The sequence below is a fragment of the Lissotriton vulgaris genome, chromosome 5 (assembly GCF_964263255.1).
Source record: "Lissotriton vulgaris chromosome 5, aLisVul1.2, whole genome shotgun sequence".
Taxonomy (NCBI): Eukaryota; Metazoa; Chordata; class Amphibia; order Caudata; family Salamandridae; genus Lissotriton; species Lissotriton vulgaris.
The window spans coordinates 767,899,115-767,914,992 of record NC_141693.1 but is presented as its reverse complement, the minus strand read 5'-3'; the positions used below and the strand labels follow the sequence as shown (position 1 = coordinate 767,914,992).

Sequence of the window (15,878 nt, the reverse complement as noted above, 5' to 3'; positions counted from 1 at the left end):
TACTCAACAATGTGCGCAGGAATGTTGTGGCCATAAAAAGAGAAGATAGCTTCAACACAGCCAGTGTCAGAAAGGTCTGCAAGGAACAAACAATAAGTGCCTAGGGACCCACGTGGATCAAACGTATTTTTTTTCATTCCTACATCTTTTATCATTATACTTCTTAGGTGATAGATCCTGTGAAATTTTCACCAGGGAGTGTAGCACATATTGCTTTGATGTGAAAACGTTTACACCCCTCCTATCCACTAAGAATCCCCCCTACCCCTTCAAACAACACAACAAATGGACTCAACAGCATATATTTGTCGCAGGATCGGCTCTTCGTTCCTTTTTCCTTCTTACGGTGCACACACGAAGAGTTATTGCGTCGCAACAAATAATACGGCGTAAGTGGGCAGTAAAGGCAACGATTCCCCGTCATTTTCGTTTGGTTTTATTGAAGAATACAAACTATGCATTTTTGGGCTTCCAGAGAAAAAAATAAAACAATAAAGAAAGCATGGCAAAAGAGTGGATTTACTTCTCTAGCGCTTGGGGCTGAACAACTCGCATCTATGCGCTATGAGCAGACATACTCGGGTCGGTCCTTCTGTTTCTCTGGCTTGGTGTGGACAGTGACCACTTCCGTCTTGAAGTGCGGCAACAACAGACTGTGCACATACAATGTGCTCACTTCTCATCTATGTACAAAAAAGTTGCAAACTTCACCTTACTTGACACCTCCCAATTGAGGAAAACAAACCAGTATTACTATATGGTCTGTTTGGTATATTTACTTAATACCTTTTTGCTTTTTATTTCATTATATTCAAAAAAGTTTAAGTACAAAAAAGACACTTAAATACATTCAACAATTCCAACATAAATTTTCAAAGCAAATTACATTCCACATTGCATATTTAAACACCACATAAATTACATTACATATATAGACACCATATTCATTTTGATCAACAATTAGACTCACATAAATGATATCTAACTAAAGAAAGGACAAAGTGAACATTTAGATACTATTAATCAACAAGTAGCAAATTAGTGCATATTAAATTTGTCAAAGTCATTAAATGTTCTGCAAATTAATGCATTCCTGATTCAAAAGCCGACGCGTTTCGAACCCATTCCTGTCACTTTATGGGTTCTCATCTGGGCATACTGTAGAAACCTCTCCATGACTACAAAACTATAAACCATGAGGGGGCCTCAGTAGATCATGTGAACTCCCCTTTGCTATGCCCCCCTTACACACACCTTATCTCTGATTGTGACAACCTTCTGTGTAGTTGCAATAAACTCTCGCAGCACTCTAGGCTCCATGCAGCGAGAAGCCACCAGCGCATTTGGCCCATTTGGTAGCTTTGCAGAGTTTTGAATACAAGTATTTGCAATGTAATAGGTCTCACATTTACGCATGTTTAAGCCATTGGCATTGTAAATGACAATGCCTTTTATTTATGTTTTAAAAAGCAAAACATAAATAAAAGGAATTGTCATTTACAATGCCAATAGCTCAAACTCGCGAAATGTAAGACCTAATGCATTGCAAATGCTTGTTCTTTTCTGTATTTCTCTCTTGCTCAGTTAACGTCTGATGATGAAAGTAAGTTGTGGTCCTAAAATATATGTGCAATGAAAGCTTGTTATTATCATAGCTTTGCTATATTCAGAACACTGACATAAATTGTGACCTCACTGTATGACACCAAATGGTGCAAGTGTATTTTTGAGAAATCACAGAGATTTCTCTTCCAGGGGATCCTCATCAATAGTCAGAGGCATTAGAATATTCCCGCCCATGCGCGGGACCCCGGAAACACTATATTATATGTGCCCCACATATATATACATATATATATAAATAAACATATATATATATAAACATGCAATAGCAGCCAAATAACTTCAGAGCTGAAATATGCTGTGAAGAATTTCCACCATACATGAATAATACGCATTAGAAACATGAGAAACAACACCAAAGATTGTTTAGAAACTGTTGTAATGCTCAGAAAGCAGTAGAAATTCTCATAACTCACTGGAAGCATAGAAAGCTCCCAGGCTGCATTGCAAACACACAGTCTAAAAAGACTGAAAAGCTAACCTGTAGCTGCTTAGCAATAAACTGACACCGTGCCTTTAAGGCACCCCTGACCCCCTATATCCCATCATGCCTCAGGGGTGACAGTTAGGTCAGTTGTTCTTTCCGGCTCCTTCAGGAAGGATCCTGGTTACACAGCTCCACTGATTTCTGTTTTCTGACAGAAAATTACTTCACTTTGAACAACTTTTTCACTTACTTTGACATTGTTCAACTAGTCAAGTAAGGAACTGCCTTTTTAAGTCAGTTTAGTGGGCATTTTCAGCTGAAAATGCCTTCACTTTTTGATGAGTGTCCTTCTTGTGGCAACAAGAAAGCAAAATCAGACAACCACGATGTTTGTATCCTGTGTCTGCCTGCAGAACATCATCCAGGCACCTGTCCTCACTTTGAGCACCTGTCAGGAAGAACTCTCAAAGACAGGGAGAGAATTCGCATCTATGGCCTGGCTCATAGATCATCCAGAGGAAGGTCTCCGGGGAAGAAGGGTTCCAAGAAGACTAAAACATCTTCAAAAGACAGGTCTTCCATCCCTTCAGCTTCAGCGTCAGGCTTAGCGCTGAGGAAAGAACCACCGGTGGATCTTTTGGCTTCAAAAATGCAGCCGAAGGCGGGCTCGCCGTCGAAAAGAAGAACAGGTACGTCGACGATGTCGAAGGATCCAATTCCGTCGTCGAGATCCCCTCCGCCGTCGTCAACCGGGCGACGATCGGCGTCGAGAGATGTGACTCCGCCGCCGTCAACCGGGCGACTTTCGGCGTCGAGATCAAAGGCCCTTCCGCCGTTGTCAACCAGGCGACGATCAGCGTCGAGGGAGGTCACTCCTCCGCCGTCGTCAGCCAGGCGACGACCAGCGTCGAGAAGTGTGACCCCTCCACCGTCGTCCAAGAAGCGGCGTTCGGCGTCGAGGACCAAGACCCCTCCGCCATCGACAGTAACACGTCGATCGGCGTTGAGTACGCAGTCTCCGTCAGTGTCTCGTCGACGCTCGGCGTGGAGGGTGTCCAATACCCCTCCGCTGTCGTCGCACAGGCACTCGACGTCAAAGCAGAAGGCTCCGTCGACGGCTGGTCATCGCCGTTCGACGTCGAGGCAGAGAACTCCGTCGACGGCCGGGCATCGCCGTTCGACGTCGAGACAGAGAGCTCCATCGACGACTGGACATCGTCGTTCGACGTCGAGAGAGAGGCCTCCGTCGACGACTGGACATCGTCGTTCGACGTCGAGAGAGAGAGGGCTCCGTCGACGGCCGGGCATCGCCGTTCGACGTCGAGACAGAGGACTCCGTCGACGGCTGGTCATCGCCGTTCGGCGTCGAGACAGAGAACTCCGTCGACGGCTGGTCATCGCCGCTCGACGTCGAGAGACCATAGATCCTCACATCGATCGCGGTCGAGGCATTCGAAGTCGAGATTGTTTGACCCGCCGACCTCCCAAAGGCGGCGAGAGAAGAACGCACGACGTCGAGACATTCAGAAAGAAACTCTGTGATCATGGTAACGGAGTCAGCTTCTCGTCATTCCACTTCACGGTCGTCTGGCTCCTCAACTGCATCTTCAAGGTCCAGAAGTCCTGTGTGCAGATCTCCTGTGCGTCAGATAGATCCTTCGGCTGAGCAAGTCAGACTGTCACCTAGATGGTACAAGTCTTTGGACCATTGGCGAGATTCTGGGGCTGCCAAACGTATGCAAGAATATGTCAGCCCACAACACAGGTCTCCTCTTCAGAGTCTGGTAGAGGAGATGGACAAGCGTAGTCCTCCCAGGAGCAAATCACCTGTGAGAACACCAACCAGATCTCTCAGAAGATCCCGATCTCCCAGAAGAGAAAAACCGGTCAGGCCTCGTTCAGAAGAATGGGTCAGATCTCGCTCTCCTAGAAGGGATGAGCATTCAAAAAGATCGCGGGAGAGGAGGCACAGTGCTCACCGTAGGCGTCGACGAACTCACCCTACTTCATCTACCTCTTCTACCAGGTCTTCCAAGAGGGATTACTCCCCTACGTTGACGGACAGTCCTACGTTCAGATCCTCCCCAGTGGATGACATTAGAACTTATCTGGATGTCCTGCAAAGAGGAGCTCAGAAGCTGAGCATTGAAATGTCTGTCCCTCAGGTTACAACAACAGTAATTTTTGAGACTTTACACAAAAAAGCAATATCTCGTCCACTGCTGCCTTTAGTCCCGGGGATTATGGATCCTGTCAAAGAGGTTTTCCTAACCCCAGCGGCTATCAGAGCTGTACCAGCCCGCATTCAGAAGAAATACAAACCGGCCTCTTCTGACCCGGTTTTTGTAAAATCTGACCCTCCAGCAGACTCTGTAATTGTGGCAGCGGCGAGGAAGACGCACGCAGTTGCCGGTTCCTCTTCAGTCCCACCAGACAAGGACAGCAAATCTCAGGCCTCTTGGGGTCGCAAGGTTTGCAATTCAGCTGCCTCCACTATGAAGCTTTCCAGTGCGGCTGCACTTCTGGGTCGATACGACAGAGCCTTATGGGACTCCATGGAAAGATTCAAATCCAAACTGCCGAAGGAAGACCAGCAGGATTTTGAAGTACTGTGACAGAAGGATGTCTGGTGGCGAATCAGATGATAAGCACAGCTGCGGATGGTGCAGTGCTTGCGGCGCATTCCTACTCACATGGGGTTTGTTCCAGGAGGTCGGCTTGGTTGCGCCTTACAGGTCTGAAGCCGAATGCTCAGCATCGCATCCTTTATCTTCCCTTTTCGGGTTCCTCTCTCTTCGGGGAACATGCTGACGAAGAGATGACCCATATGAAGACGGAACTAGATACAGTGAAAGCGGTGGGTTTGGAAAAGAAAAAACAATTCAAAAGCCGCTTCAAGACCAACAGGGAGAGAGGGGCTCAACAGAGGGTTCAAACCCTACTGTGGTCCCAAAGTAAGAACCAGGGTAAATCCCAGTTTCGAGGCAAAGCCAAAAGAGGTAGAGGAGGTCACCAACAGTCCTCTAACACCACAAGAGGAGGAAAGGCCTGAGCAATGGCTTCCTCTGGCGCCGTTGCCCACTCCAGTGGGAGGAAGTGCTTCACAACACCTGGCAGAGTGGGTCAGCATCACAAAGGATCAGTGGTGCTGAATATACTGCACAATGGATACAGACTAGGTTTCCGTGCACCTCCGAAGAGCATTCCTCCAAAGAACTCTTGCCCTCACCAGCTAAGCTTGCTCCGAAGAGAGGTGAAAGTTCTACTACAAAAAAGAGCTATAGAGGAGGTTCCTCCCTCTCAAAGAGGAAAGGAAGTCTACTCCAGATTCTTTCTTGTCCCCAAAAAAGATCAGGAGGACAAGTTCAGACCAATACTCGATCTGCGTCTATTGAACAAAGTCATCGTCAAAGAAAAGTTCTGCATGTTAGCGCTTCACCAAATATGCCCACATCTTAAAGCCGGAGATTGGATGTGTTCGGTGGATCTGCAAGATGCGTACTTTCATATCCCAATTGCTCAGCAACATCGCAAGTACTTGAGGTTTGTCGTAGGGAGCAAACACTACCAGTACAAGGGGCTACTCTTCGGTCTCAAGTCCGCACCACGAGTCTTCACCAAATGCATGGCAGTGGTGGCGGCTTTTCTTCACAAAAAGGGGCTCTTCGTCTACCCATACATGGACGACTGGCTCCTAAAAGGCCCATCTCCGGTACAGGTAACGCACGATCTACAACTTTGCCTGCACCAGTTGCACAGACTCGGCCTCCATGTGAACCTGGAGAAGTCAGTCCAGCGGCCTACACAGTCCATCCACTACCTAGGCTCCATTCTGGACACAAGATTGGGAAAAGCGTTTCCTTCGGAGGACAGACTTTTTTCCATGAGTCAGAAATGTGGTATTCTGCTAGAGTCTCGGCTTCCAACAGCCCGACAAGTAGCATCCCTGCTGGGTTCCATGGCCTCTTGCATTTTTCTCATCCCAAACGCCAGGCTGAGAATGCGTCCTCTGCAGCAGGCTCTAGAGGACCAGTGGGACCTAGCGACAGGGCTTTGGGAAGATCGTATCACTCTTTCCCAAGCGACGAAGGATGCCATCAAATGGTGGACTCGGAGAAGGAATGTGCTGGTGGGAGTACCGTTTCACCAACCTCTTCCAACCCAGTCTATAGTGACGGATTCCTCTCTGCAAGGCTGGGGAGCGCACATGGGTCCGCTTCAAATTCAAGGCCAGTGGTCTGCGCAGGAGCAGACATACCACATCAACATGCTGGAACTCAGAGCGGTATTCCTGGCTCTCAAAGCTTTCTTTCCAGCGATCGAGTCCAACTCAGTCCTGGTTCAGACGGACAATACGACCACCATGTTCTATCTGAACAAACAAGGAGGCACACGATCTCGCCCACTCTCTCGAGAGGCTCAGACAATCTGGCATTGGCTTCTCTCTCGAGGCCTCACAGTAGTGGCAGTACACCTTCCAGGCGAGTTGAACATAAAAGCAGACGCACTCAGCAGGCACTTCGAAGATCAGCCAGACTGGGTGCTAAACGACGAAGTGGTAGAAGAGCTTTTTCGTTGCTGGGGTCGTCCAACCATAGACTTGTTTGCAGATGACGAAAACGCCAAATGCCACGCCTTCGCGTCCAGGTTCCACCGGCCAGGAACGCAGGGGAATGCTCTCCTGATGGATTGGTCAGGAACATTCGCTTACGCGTTTCCTCCCCTGGCTCTGATTCCGAAGGTAGTATCCAAGCTCCTCAGGTCGGACATGGAAATGATCCTGATAGCTCCGGATTGGCCACGGCAGTGGTGGTACCCGGACCTTCTACATCTGTCTGTGTGTCCACACAGACGACTTCCTTGCAGGCCGTACCTGTTGAGTAAGATGAACGGGAGGATAATGCATCCCAACCTCCCATCACTGAACCTAACAGCATGGCTCCTGAGGTCCTGCAATATGGACATTTGAACTTGCCTCCCGAATGCATGAACATTTTAAAGGAGGCTAAGAGGCCTTCAACGAGAGAGTCCTATGCGTTCAAGTGGAAAAGGTTCTACTTATGGTGTAAGGATCATCACTTAGATCCCACTAAAGGGCATCCCTCCTTTCCCTGGCAGCTGCTGGTTTGAAGTATACTTCTATTAGGGTGCATTTGTCAGCCATAGTAGCATACAGAAAATCACCTGATCCGATTTCTTTCTTTCAGGTTCCAGTGGTTAAGGACTTCCTCCAGGGGTTGAAAAAAGTGTATCCCCCTGTGCGAAACCCTTCTCCTCCATGGGAATTGAACCTGGTTCTATCCAGGTTAATGTCACCTCCTTTCGAACCCATCCACAAGGCCTTTTTGGTGGCTATTACCTCTGCGCGCAGAGTAAGCGAGATACAAGCGCTCTGTGCAAAGGAACCATATACTGTTTTCCACCACAGTAGAGTAGTCCTAAGGGCTCATCCATCTTTCTTGCCTAAAGTCATTTCTGATTTTCATATAAATCAGTCGATTTCCCTCCCTTCGTTTTTCCAAATCCTACGACCCCAGCCGAGCGGTCACTTCACTCCTTAGATCTTAAGAGAGTGCTCAAGTTCTATTTGGAAAGGACTAAAGGGTTTAGGAAAACGAATCAACTGTTTGTGGACTATGGTTCAATGCGGACAGGTTTTCCAGCGGCCAAGAAATCCATCTCCAGATGGATTGTCTCTTGCATTAAATTGGCCTATCAGCTTGCAGGCAAGCCTTTGTTGGGGTCATCCAAAGCGCATTCCACTAGAGGGAAAGCCGCTACAGTAGCTTTCTTGCATGACATTCCAATGTCAGAAATATGCAAGGCTGCAACCTGGAAATCGGTTCATACCTTTACGAGGCATTACTGTCTCGAATCTGATTCCAGGGCCGATACTCAAGTAGGGCAAGCCTCCTTGAGGAATCTGTTTGGGTAGTCTATAGCCTACTCAGACTTGTTGATGAGATTACTGTCTTATCATTCCTTTGCCCTCAGGGAAGAGGAGAGGCTCGCTATTCTATTCTAATGCTTATGACTATTGATGAGGATCCCCTGGAAGTGAAGGATTAGTTACTTACCTGTAATCCTAGTTCTCTTCCAGGGGTATCCTCATCAAAGTCATAAGCAACCCTCCCACCTCCCCGGGCAAAGGATACTCTTTAATAAGGAGATATTGTTAACCTATTTGTTACTGGGTTTGTTTTCAGTCTCCGAAAAGAACAATTCACCTAACTGTCACCCCTGAGGCATGATGGGATACAGGGGGTCAAGGGTGCCTTAAAGGCACAGTGTCAGTTTATTGCTATGCAGCTACAGGTTAGCTTTTCAGTCTTTTTAGACTATGTGTTTGCAATGCAGCCTGGGAGCTTTCTATGCTTCCAGTGAGTTATGAGAATTTCTGCTGCTTTCTGAGCATTAAAACAGTTTCTAAACAATCTTTGGTGTTGTTTCTCATGTTCCTAATGCTTATTATTCACTGACAGCCCGCGCGTGTTCCTGCCAGAGAGACCTCGAGTGATTGAATCCTCCAGTCAAGATACAGGCGAACCCCTCACCGGTCCTGAAGTGATTTGTGAGATTTATAGCTACGCGCTACAGAAGCCACCCTTCCAGCCTGAATTGAAATACTGCTACTAGGTGAATATTTCCAACCCCATGTGTACATCGCTTGGCGGACAACTAGACTTGTAAGAACCACCACCGGCTAATTACAGAAATTATCTCTACACCGGCGAATTACCGTCACCAAGGCATACTCACTGCCTCGTGCAGACGTTTTGTTCCCAGTCCCCGTCCTGAAGAGAACCGTCAACAAATCCGGTTCGAAACGCGTCGACATACCTACCCTGTGGCCACTCAAAAAGGGTACACCTAGGAAGTGAAAATAAAAAACCACCTGGAACCCTAGTTGTGTAACCCAATCTAAATCGCATCCACAGGGTTGTCAGGCAGGCAGGCGCACTTTCCCATCTGTTCCCGCCTGTCCCTTGGTTGCATACCCTTATGGACTGGTTGTATTTTTGTTTGTAGGAACTCTTTCACTGTATATAAACACAATTTATGTTTGGTTATTTGATTAATGTTACTGTTCTTCTTGGTGTGTCTTTCACAATTGTGCTCATTTGAATTGTGTGCTTTTCAATTTGTAAATAATGTAAACAATGTATAGTGGTAGTTGTGTATCAATGTAAATACTGTATTTATGCACTCACTGTCGTGACAGTCTTTTGGTTCGCCCATATGTTTTGATGAACTAAAAAACCAAAAAATTAAATAAATTTGCTTTTGGTACAAAAGGCCTTGGTAACGTAGTACATTTTGACTACGTCACTGTCATTAATGAAAATAACTTTGCCTATCCAGCCATTTTTGTTCTGTTGATCATATTATTCATGTATGACATTCTTCACAGCATATTTCAGCTCTGATGTTATTTGGCTGCTATTGCATGTTTATATATATATATATATATGTTTATATATATTTTCCAAAAGTATCCAAGTTAAACGCGCACTCAGAATTCAAGTGAGCAAGGGAGCAGAAGCTTCCGAAACGCGTAACAGCAATAAAGCAACACTGTGTACCACTTGAATTCTGAGTGCGCGTTTAACTTGGATACTTTTGGAAAATTGACTGACTGGCGGGGCTCTGCCAGTGTAAAACGCGCCACCAGACTACGGGAGGTTCCGCAGTAAATGAGCCGTGGAAAGCAAGCATGTTTATATATATATATATATATTTTTTTATTTATTTATTTATTTTTTATTTTTATACATATAATATAGTGTTTCCGGGGTCCCGCGCATGGGCGGGAATATTCTAATGCTTATGACTTTGATGAGGATACCCCTGGAAGAGAACTAGGATTACAGGTAAGTAACTATTCCTTCTGGGACATTTCATCCCTTAAATATGTAGATGAAAATAAATATCTTGTCTGGAAAAAGTCAATTTTCACACCGGTCGAGAGGAAGAAAGAGAATCATTTCAGCACTTAATCTGAGATCCACATTCTGGACAAAAGTATGTTGAATAGGGGCTCATAGTTGATAGTGTCAAATGCTGCTGAGAGGTTCAGGAGCACTAGGAGGCAGATATCCACCTCCACCAAACATATTTAGGTTGTGGTCACATATTTCAAGAGTTGTTTTTTGGAGCTGTTTGTGGGAAGAAATCCAAATTGAAAGGAGTTTAGTAGTTTATTGTCTGATATGTTTGAAAAAAGCTTTAGAGAAAAATAATTCTTAATGGTTTTTTAAAAGAAGGGAAGTTTGGTATACGTCTTAAGTTTTGAAAGTTGCAAAAGTGTTATTTCATTAATAGAGGGGAGATTTTATCAGTTTGGAGGCTGGAGGAAACATCCTTTACTCTAGGGAGTAATTAATGGTTCTGAGAATAATGGGGGCTAAATCTAGGACACATGTTTTTATCAAGTTTTCAGGAATGGGGAACGGAGTCATTGGTTTAGTGGAGGATCTGATTTGTAGAAGAAATTGTTTGAAAAGGCAGTTTAACGGAAGACCATTTTAGTGTCTTACTTTTCAGTATAAAAGAGGGCTAGAACATCGTAAGACGTTCCCTTGACCGTTTTTATCCACTCAAGAAGTTTGCAGTTGTAGCGTAAATTCGAATTATCGGTTTTGGATGGTTCCAGTCTTTAAGAGTTTGAGAGAGTGTGCTTGGACGATTTGTTATCTCATTGATTTATTTCTTGAAGCAATTCACCAAGGTGAGGTGAAGTAATTCCCGTAGAGTACAATAGAGCAGAGGGTTTTTCCTTGAAGACTCTTTGAGTGAGAAGGGCCAGGCTGTTTCTACCGTTACAGGTGATGTAGATATTATGATTTGTGAGTTTGAGCGGAGTCGGAAAATCCGTGACAGTGTTGCAGAAGTTTTGAATTCATGAGTAGCAACATGGACTGATCTTTTAGGGATAATATGTATTATTGCAGGTTGGTCTTTGTTGTGGATTTCTGGGATGGTAGAGCGAAACGGTAAGCATAGTGGTCTGATGCCACTATTTGGTAAATAATGAGATCAAGGGTATTGCCTTGGTTGAGGGTTGGGAAAGAGAGAGTGACAAATTTCTCGAGATAACATAATGATATTTTAGTTTAGAAGAGAGTGTATTTTTTTTATTTAAAAGCTATTTGTGGTGCGTGGGCCTAGCCAAAAGGCAGTGTAGTGTCGTACAGGGTCAGAGACACTGTAAATTGGTGATTGGAGGAGAATATTTGGTTCAGATGGTGAAGGTGGACAGTTACTTAGTGGTGTTTTTTTATTGATGTTCCATGGGATATTGGAAATCACCTACAAGAATATTATTAGAATAGCGGGACAGGGTGGATTTAATGAGCTCTTTGAAATACTCAAGAAAGAAGACTTTGTGCACTAGTTGGCTGTGGATGATAAGAAAACAGATGGTGTTCTTATGATTAGTTTTGATCATTACAGATAAAAGCTCAAAGGAGGAGAAAAATGGAGAGCCCTCGGTAGCACATGATCAGTTATTCGAAATAATGGCTATGCTGCCTCTGCTTTTGTGAGGTCTGCCTTTGTAGAGGATAAAAACCATCTGGTACCAACAAATGAAGTGACGTATTAGAGCTGGGGAAAGCTATATTTCAATGATTAAAAGCAAACATAAAGATTGAGGTTTACTGTGCTCAGCTGTCTGTGATGCGTACACTTGCATTTTGTACCTATTTTCATTTTAGTAGTTACTTTTGGAGGAAGCAATATGTGAAACAGCATCAGTATTGATCTGAGTTGAGCATTCCAGTTGATTGTCTTGCCACACCTTACTTGGGGTTGGTGCAAGTCTGGTGATGGTGGTCTGAAGGAAAGACTGCATGTTTCAAACGCCACATGTTGGACTGTGTATGATTAAGGGGGTAGGAAGAGGAAGCTGAATAGAGAGATAGTAGATTATAAGTATTAGGCAGGAGGTGAAAATAAGGTACAAACACCATGCAGAGGCTGACAATAGTGAAGTAGAACAGTAGTACCTCTTGATGTAGAACACTTAAGTACAAATAAAAGGAAGGAACCCTGCAGGAGCCCCCAACTTCCACTGACAGTCGCTGCCCGTCAGTACCCCGGGGTAGAGAAGTGTCCGGTGTGAACCACGGAGATGTGTCGGGGGCTGGCTCTGTGGGTCCAGGCGCTGGGACTGCTCTGTGCCCACCCGGCCCTGGCACAGCCCGGGGACCCGGAAGCTCACCTGAACCTGCACTACTTCGATGACAACAGTGAGTCTTCCATGTGGTTCTGTCTACCTTTATAGCTATCCGCCTTTTCGGTCCCTTTCCGAGTCTTTTTCTGTCAATGTCTGACAGTCTCTGTCTATATATCCTGCCTAATCATCCTCTCTCTAGGTCAGCCTGTCTCTGTCTACGGTCTCTTCCTCTTAGGCCGTCTCCCTCCCTCACACGCTCTCTGTCTGTCTATATAGAATCTGCAAGTTGAATACTACCAAGAGGGGGGAGAGAGAGAGAGCAAGTGGATTCAGTCTCCCTTGGCAATATGATTAAACAAAAAGGAATCCACTTAGAAAGTGGCAGTGGTCCCTAAAGTAATGGGGAGCACACAGTGTTGTTTAAATGCCCCTCACACACCAACAGGCCCCTTGGTGTCATGCTTCATCATCGGGGCTTTCGCACCCCTCTACGGGATGCGGCGTGCTATGACTAACGACTGCGTAGGAGCACTTGATAGTGAACTATGTGAGGGTGTGTGTTTTAGGAGAGAATGTGAGGTAGTGAGGTGAGGTGAAAAAGTGAGTTAAAAATACCTGGCACGTAGGAAAAAATGATTTATTATGTCCTCGGCTGGTATTATTAAAAAGGTGCAGAGTGAGGTTGATTATATACGTACTAGGGTATATCAACCATTTCAAAGTGTCAACATGTTTCGGAGTGCAAGGACTCCTTCTTCAGGACAAGGATATGCATGTTATCCTCACCTTACTCACATGAAATGTTAAAGTGTATTATACAAAAATAAAGGTGTAATGTACCTATCAATGTTGTTTGTATTAGTAAGCTCAGTTGCGCCCAATTGGCGTTGAAGAGAACTTATTGTTCAAAGTATGATGACCTCATGAGCTCCGGAGCAGCGTTGAGGGGAAGGCAGGCGATTTGACCATGCAGTAACCGTTGCTTTACTGAGCAGTGAGGAAGGATACCCCCAATACCACGCATAAGCTCATGAGGTCATCATACTTTGAACAATAAGTTCTCTTCAACGCCAATTGGGCGCAACTGAGCTTACTAATACAAACAACATTGATAGGTACATTACACCTTTATTTTTGTATAATACACTTTAACATTTCATGTGAGGAAGGTGAGGATAACATGCATATCCTTGTCCTGAAGAAGGAGTCCTTGCACTCCGAAACATGTTGACACTTTGAAATGGTTGATATACCCTAATACGTATATAATCAACCTCACTCTGCACCTTTTTAATAATACCAGCCGAGGACATAATAAAAAAAAATTCCTACGTGCCAGGTATTTTTTAACTCACTTTTTCACCTCACCTCACTACCTCACATTCTCTCCCTAAAACACACACCCCCACATAGTTCACTATCAAGTGCTCCTACGCAGTCGTTAGTCGTAGCACGCCGCATCCCTTAGAGGGGTGCGAAGGCCCCGATGATGAAGCATGACACCAAGGGGCCTGTTGGTGTGTGAGGGGGCATTTAAACAACACTGTGTGCTCCCCATTACTTTAGGGACCACTGCCCCTTTCTAAGTGGATTCCTTTTTGTTTAATTATATAGAATCTGCATCATTAGCTATTCGTCCTCTCTGTCACATTCCTCCTCACAGACTTCCTGTCTCTCTCTGGTCTCTGTTTATCGGCCGTCTTTAGCTGCCGCCTCTGCCTCTTTTACCAAAGGCCACTAGAATTAGCGAATCAGGGACCACAGTGTTTTCTGCTTAATTATGTGTTTGCCACACATGTCACAGGACGCACAATATGCTGCATAATTTGCACTTTTCAAAGAAAAATGTTTCTAGCTCAAAAGGATGAAAACGCGTGGTAGGGTTGACTGCTCACCGTTCAAATGTGGATCCCTGTATTCAAGTGCTGACCTGCTACAAATAAAACCCACCCTGTGCTCACATAGTATTACTGCCTTAAAATGGGAAACACTGTAAATAACACTGACAGATTATGCGGCCTGTGGCATAGTTTGGTCTTCTTTAGCCACCTAATTTCACGTGTCTGTCTTGTTCTTTCCATCCATCGATCTCTCTGTCTCCTTCTACCCCCTTCACGTCTCTTTCTTTCATTGTTTAATTATCTCTGTCGTCCTGCTCGAGTTTCTTTATTTTTCCTTATCTATCCCCCCTTTCGCTTTTTCTTACCTCTCTCTCTCCCTCTTCTTTTCTCCCTCTCTCTCTCGTTCACACTGCCCCTCTCTATGGCTACCTCTTAATCTTCATTTAACTCGGCCTATGTATGTGTGCCTCCACCCCCAGCCGTCTGTCGCGTCTCTCTAATGAATAAATGAACGATGAAGGAACTTGCACTCGTATAGCGCTCTTCACATGGCCACATCGGGTGATGAGACATTTTTGCACGATGAACAGCCATGTGATTTGGAACACCTTACAGGTATCTTTCCAGGTCATGGGTGGTAGCTCTGCACTGTTGTAACTCAGTGCGGTGTTTTCAGCTTCCATGAAGGCAGCATCGGGTACTTTTGGTGGGTCTGTTGGGGTTTTTAACTGTAGTTCCTGAGCTGCTTTGACAAAGTCAACTCTCAAAAGCCACGCCCAACCTTAATGGCTCATGCCCAAACCCTATAGGATCACACTTTCAAAACATTACAAGTTTGCCAGGCCTTTGTAGGCCAGTGCACCTTCCTATCTCTCTCACACTCTCTCTCTTTCACACTCTCTCACACACTCTCACTCTCTCTCTCTCTCACACACACTCTCTCTCACAAACTCTCTCTCTCTCACACACACACACTGTCTCTCACACACACTCTACCACTCAACATTACTCACTCACAATTAGTCACTCTATTCTACTCACTCTTTACTACTGAAACTAAAAATACACTTTGTATATGTAAGGGTGTGGCTGTGCATGTAAATGTGTGTGGCTCCAGGACTCTTTACTACTCACTCTCTCACTAATTAATACTCACTTTCACTTTTTACTACTCGCTCTCTAATACTCTCTTTACTAATAACTCTCTCCTACTCACTAACAACTACTCACTCTACTACTCTACTACTTACTCTGTGTGTGGGTGCTAATGCAATAGGTCTCGAACATGCAAGCGATTAAGCTATTGGCAGTATAAATGACAATGCCATTTATTTATGATTTTAAAAAAAAAGAAATGTCATGAGCAATGCCAATAGCTCTACCTTTAATAATGCCAAGACCATTGCATTGCAAATGCTTGTTTTTATTCTTTAGTCCAGCTTATATTGCCCTCGGGAAAAAATGACTATTCGTCAGTGCCATTTGATGGGTGTAAGGAGTATTTGAGAGGCGATGTTTTTTTTTAAAACAGATAACTCAGAAAAAATTGTTTTTGCACTGTCAAACGTTTTGCTGTGGGCTTGGTCAATACGGTATTGCATAACAAAATCTTAAAATGCCCTTTGTTTATGGACATTTTGGATTGTATGCGATAACGTGTATTAGCTTTACCTTTTTAAAATGTCATTTAACATTTAACATTTCGACCTTGAGATACCTGTTATGCAATTTAGCAGTATATATTTATAATTTTATAATTGTATGAATTCAAGCATGTTTTATGAGGAAATATCCCAAAAGAAACTATTTA

At 44.7% G+C, this 15,878-nt stretch overlaps 1 protein-coding gene across 1 annotated transcript in view; it reads left to right on the top strand.

Annotated features, from left to right (window-relative positions):
• Window positions 1–15,878, top strand: part of PSD (pleckstrin and Sec7 domain containing) — a 1,068,830-nt gene that overhangs the window by 1,014,692 nt on the left and 38,260 nt on the right. The window lies entirely within an intron of this gene.